This window comes from Apodemus sylvaticus, chromosome 11, assembly GCF_947179515.1.
Source record: "Apodemus sylvaticus chromosome 11, mApoSyl1.1, whole genome shotgun sequence".
NCBI lineage: Eukaryota > Metazoa > Chordata > Mammalia > Rodentia > Muridae > Apodemus > Apodemus sylvaticus.
The window spans coordinates 86766700-86773010 of record NC_067482.1 but is presented as its reverse complement, the minus strand read 5'-3'; positions in this window follow the sequence as shown (position 1 = coordinate 86773010).

Below are 6311 nucleotides of genomic sequence, written 5' to 3'. Positions count from 1 at the left end.
GGTTTTATTTAATATAATGTAGGCCTTTTCAAAGAAATTGCTCCTTAAATTTCTGAACCTTACTTCAATGGGAAGATGAATTCTTGACATCTTGTGCTGTATTTCATTTGATACTTGGCTGAGACTTCAAACATAGTCACTGTAGTCTAACAAATATAGTAGTGCTAAAGCTTCTCTGTGTTGTTTTTCCATCTAAAACATTGCTTCTACTCTATCTGGTGTTCCATCTGAGTGATCACTGTCAGTTTGCCTTTGGTTGTTAGGACAAACATGAGGACAAAATTCAACTGGAGTGGGGAGAGGCCTTATCTGGCTTCTACATCCTTATCATAGGCAGTTGTTAATGGGAGTCAGGGCAAGAACTCAAGACCACAGTCTGGAGGCAGGGACCAAAGTGGTGGAGGTGAGGAGCACTGTTTACTGGCTGCCTCTGGGGCTTACCCAGTTAGCTTTTTTAGATAACCTAGATGCACAGGGTTCGCACCAACCACAGTGGATTGGTCCCTCTCACGGTCAATCACTCATCAAGAACATGCCCGACAGACTTGTTTACAGGCCAGTCTGACTGAGGCATTTTCTTATTGAGATTCTCTCTTCCCAGACAACAGCAGTTTGTGTCAAGTTGACTAAAAACTAGCCAGTACACCCGTCCTTACCTCTCAGCGCTTTCCTCCTTCATCTGTTAAAGCTCAGACACACACTACACACTATGTAAACACATCGCCCAACCCAGTCACAGGGCATAGGTATCTGGGACACTTCTCATGTAGAAACACACAATTCTTTACCATGTTTCTGTTTCCCTGGACCAGTCTGTTCTCCCCTGCTGCAACTCTCACACATACAGTATTGTAAGTAGGCTTGGCACCATCCAAGTGAAACGGTTTTGAGGATTCATCTTCATGATTTGAAACCATTAACTCTACATTAACTCTGCTGCTACAACTAAACCCAAACACTCACTCAAGGCATCAAGTTATAAGGAATAGTATTTGAAAAAGAGAAAAGTGATTGGCACAGCTGATACTGTTTGTTCTCTAAATGTAACTTTAGAGATACCATTTATATCTTAATACCATCTCAGTGCTGATATACTGGCTTTTTGTTTGTTTGCTTTTCTTTTTGTTATTATAAATGGTATTACCTTGACTATCAAGGAGTCTCTGTTGGGGGGAAATAGCTTGTCCTGTCTGAGCCTTATAAGCCCATTTGTAAGTGAGTAAAATAAATTCTTATGGATAGGTTCCAGCCTGGTGCAGCTCTTCATTTTATTCTAATCTCTAAGCATATCTAATGATAGTCTCACTAAGTGTAGACTAGAAGACGTATGTAGAGATGGTATGTTGGTGCTTCTTGTGGCCAGCTCGGATAATTAAAATTTAGATCTGTTTTGAGCTAGTCAATCCCTAGGTCAGGTCTTCAGTTTCAATGGCAAGTCCACATATAGGTACGCTCCATCTCTTATTTCCTGTCATAAGGAGAACCAACCTTAGGAGCTTCCCAGTGGATATTGTCTCAGCTTTGAACTATCCCAGCTTTCTCACTGTGGGCTGACAAATGGGCCCTAGAAAGCAGGAGGCAGGTACATCTTGAACCACTTGAGAACAGAAATGTCAAGTGGCCTACAGATAGTAAGTAAGTCAAGGGTAATTTGGCCTTACCCCACCATTGGCCAAGCCATTCTTTGAACAGAACCTATCTTCATTCATGATTTAGGGCCTGGTGCTCCAGAAAAGGAGCAGCAGTGGGGTGCATGATGGGAGGGGGAAATCTATGTCCTGAGGGCAGCAGTGTAGGACTATGCCAGGCTTGGGAGAGTTGGGGTCAGGCTGCTTTTAGTTTGTCATAGATCAGGGCTCTTCCTCTAGGGCCCCATTTACCTCAGTTGTTTCCTGCCTATAGTGACATACATGTTGAAAACAATTTAAAAAACGGTCTTAGGGACTTTTCAGGTTAGAAACATTTGTGGAAGGCTGCATTACTATGTCAGTCCGTTCTCCTCAGGCTTTCACAGGGACATGTGGAGCTCTATGAGGGACAAGAGTGTAGGACTTTTCCTGAGACATTTGGCCTCATTCCTCTTTTTTTTTTTTTTTTGTATTGTGCATAATGAACTTTAGGAAATGTGGCTTGAGGGCGACTCCCTGTGACCTTGACCAAGGCTCTCCTCTTCCGTGGCCTTAGTTTCACTACCTGAAATCAGAGACCACACCCATTTCCACCCTTACTCAGGGGTTGGGGAGGTGGGGGGTGAAGGGGAGGGGGTGGGGAATTGGGGAGGTGGGGGGTGAGGGTGAGGGGGTGAGGGGGTTGGGGAGGGGAGGGGAGGCTGTGCCTGCCAGAGCAAAACAACTGTCAGGGGCCCATCTTTGTCTGGGATGCTAATAGGAGCTGCTGTAGCTGAGTGGTGGCTACCTCTTCTGGTCTTGTCAGTAGCACCGAGCAAGGCTGGCAGGCCTGGGACTGGGATGTGTACCTGCTCCAACTCTCCTCCCTTGTTTACTGCAGTGCCATAGTCCAGGTCCAAGCGGAGAGGTCCAGGTTCTTGCTGGCCCCTCTGCCTAAAAGTTTCTCACCATCTTTCTTTGCCTAAGTTATTCTTATTTTTCAGATTAACTACATCCTTAGTGACTTTCTGGCTTCTTAATCTGTTACTTCTTTATAAGAAAAAGATTTGAGTTGGGTGGTGGTGGCACACACCTTTACTCCCAGTGCCAGGGAGGTAGAGTCAGGTAGATCTCTGAGTTCAAGGCCAGCCTGGTCTGAGGAGCTAATACCAGGACAGCCAAGGCTACACAAAGAAACTCTGTCTCAAAACAAAACAAATGCGTGTAGTTGTGGCACATGCCTTTAATCCCAGCACTTGGGAGGCAGAGGCAGGTGGATTTCTGAGTTCAAGGCCAACTTGGTCTACAGAGTGAGTTCCAGGACAGCCAGGGCTACACAGAGAAACCCTGTCTTGAAAACCCAAATCGAACCAAACCAAACCAACCAACAAACAAAATAACAGCAAATCAAACATGTTCAAACAATGCTCACCCCCACAAAACCATTTCCTTTTCTTTTTTCCTTTAGTGTGTGTATGTGTGTGTGTGTGTGTGTGTGTTTTCTTCTTCTATTAAGTGGGTGGCTGGGATGGAATTCAGTTCCAGATAGATCCTCAGACTTGGCAGTGGGGAGCTGAGCCATCTTGCTGACCTATATTTTTTATAGAAGGCATGAGAAATAGTTTATGTATTTTTGTTTTCTATTATGTATTTTGAGGATCTGTTGCAAGGCATATACATATTCAGGACTGTTACATTTTCTAGAAGTGTTGACTACCTGTTCATTACATAATGCCCCTCCCAACTCCCAATATCTTGCCTGACTCTGAAGTTAGCTCTTTATGACATTAATGTAATTACTCTTGCTTTTCATTTATGTTTTCAAATTAACATCATCATCCTCTCTCTTTTGAGAGCCCATGCTTTTATTAACAAGTAGAAGGTACAGTGAAAATGAACATGCTAACATGACTGAGCTGAATTAACGCAAAGGTCTAATACATTGCTGTGATGCTCTCTAGCTTTTGATGTTCTAATGTATATAGGATTTTATTAGCTTAAGGTCAACACCTTTCTTTTAAAATTTGAATGCTTTCCTTTTTATCATGTATTCATTCACAACTCTAAGTACTGTGTTCATATTTGTACTTCATATTTCCCTTGTTTTCTTCTTACTCCCTCTCAGTCACTCAACCCCTTTGTTCACAACAAGTCCTCCTATTTTCATGGCTTCTCTGCGCCATGAAAATGTATGCGTGATCCCTGCATTTCATTAGGGTTGCTTGCACAGACATAGGTGGGGATTGTCAACTTGAGCAAGGGCGATTTAGAGGGTACACCACCGAGAAACATGACTCCCCCTCTCTTGGCAATCATTAATTGCCTATTGTTCCTCAGGGAGAGAGGGGCCTTATGAGCCCTCCCGACTCCATGTCAGGAGCAGCTCTTGTGCAGGTTAAGCACTACTTCAATAGCCCTGATATTCCAGAAGAGAGTTTCATAGCACTCCTCTGCAGTGTGCGAAGACTTTCAACAGGTGGGTTGGGAACAGTACTGTCATGGAGGGAATGCTTTTTACCTGTAGACACCCGCACTTCATGGTCCATGGGGCCATGGGATTGAACTCATAGGAAAGTTTGCTTTACTTTTGTATTCTGAGATATATTAAATTAAATTAAATGTTTAAAAAACGGAGTGAGGAAAGACAAGAAGTCCATTTTAACACATTTAAACCCACACTGAAGTCAGCAGCTGCAACAAGAAAAGAGGCTTCAGTTTAGAACTGAAGCATCTGTGTGTGCTGAGCCGCCATCGAGGCCATTTCACATTTTGCTTTTGGAACCAGCCAACCAGGAAGAGGGCGAAGCCCGCTCTAGACCTAACCTTCTGTCATAGGCTGTGCCTTTTTCACATTGTCCTGTCCATATTGATATAAAGCACACTGGTTACTGTGTGTGTGTGTGTGTGTGTGTGTGTATGTGTGTGCTTTAACAACAGTCTGGCTATCTTTCTGGTGGCTTAGGGAATTTTTCTCAGGCTAGTCTTTCCTTTGACTAGCATCTGTACAGATCTACGCATGGTTTATTTTAGAGTATTTGTCACCTAAAATTTGGTAACAGTATCAGTGGATATAAATGCACAATGGCCTTCCTGTGAGGTATTATAAAACTAATGATAAAAATAGCTCCTGATGCTTGAAGAAGTGGGAATTTATGGGGGCAATAGGGAGTCCCTGGAAGGGTTAGAGAAGGGCTGTGCCTCTGTGGGTGGGAATCAGGGTGGTACCACGAAAGGAGCCCTGAAAGGGGAATGAAACTGGGGAGCCCTGAAACCACACACCCTTTGTGCTCTGGGACTGGTCCACCCTCTGCCCACAGAAAGCCACAGGGATAATGTCAATGAGGAAGCTCAGGCAGGCTCTAGGGAAGCAGAAGAGTGAGGTAGCATTGGTCAAGAACACCAGCAGAGAGGCAGATGACCACCAATGTTTGTAAATCTGGAATACCACATGGTTGTGTGCAGGGTAAGAACATTTCGGTGACCTCACATGGCATGTGCCTGGGAGAGGTCTCTGAGAGAGCTCAGAAACTCACTTTGGCACAAGGGAGTGATAGGACTGACATATGAAGGGAGACAATAATAAAAATAAAACAACACCCCCAAACCTTTGGACAAGACGCACATGCTACCTCATATTTAGTTGGTGTGAGAAAACATGGGAAAGAAGAAGTGAAATTTGTTGAACTATACCGAGATCCATGCAGTTCACTTCAGGGGACAGTTTTGGTACCAAATTATCCCTATTATGCAAATGTCTTCCTCTAGTGGCTGGTTCCTGGTTGTGCCTGAGGACCATGGCGAGCACATCTGCTTCCCTTGGTGCCGATTGACTGAGTCTCCAGGGCTCATCTGCTCTGCCCCAGGTCAAGGGCCTACTGCAAATGGAATATGGGCCAGGGACTCATTGTTGTACAAGGAGCCACCAGACTTGTTCTTTGAGCTGGAGCTTAAGACATCCTGCAATAAGCAGCCCTCACCCGAGACATGCAGAGTCTGTAGTCATTGGAGGAGTCAGAGGCCAAAGGATGTCCACTTTGCTCTTGCTCTTAGCCTTGTCAAAAAGTGGAAAAAGCCAAGAGACATATCAATGAGGGTCTTCTTCCTTTTTTTGTATAATCTGGCCAAGAACTTGAGACCAGCTGAACTTTGGCACTGTGTTGCTGAAGCCCGTGTCTTCTCTTAGGTAGGCCTGAGGTCAGAAAAGCCTACCTCTGCTGTATGACCTCTTCCTACTCATGATTGACCTTCAAGGTCATTGGGAGCAACCTAGATATCAGGCTCAGAGGCTTTCTTCAGTTGCCTTCCTCATCTGGCCTTTTTTGGACTTGTAATTGGTCTCTTATTTTGTAGATAAAAATTGGGATGCCTGCTCAGCTGGCTTTCCTTCCTTCATGCACACATATTGTCTTTTCCTTTGCCAGCTCTTCTTGTTCCTCTTCCCTCTCCACGAACTGTGTTTTCTACCCCACAGAGCAGCTACAGTACAGCTCACAGCTTCCATTAAGTCTTGGGTGGACAATGCTGCCCAAGCCCACTTACCATGCACTGGGCTCTAGAGTTATCCACAGCTGTCATATTTAAACAAGATCTGGCTCCCTACGCTTGGCTCTACCCATGTCCTTTTTTCCTATTTGGCTCTGGATCCTGGCCCTGTGTTACTTGCCTTGTTGCTCTGGGGCAAGTCTTGGGAATAGTGACTCTTTG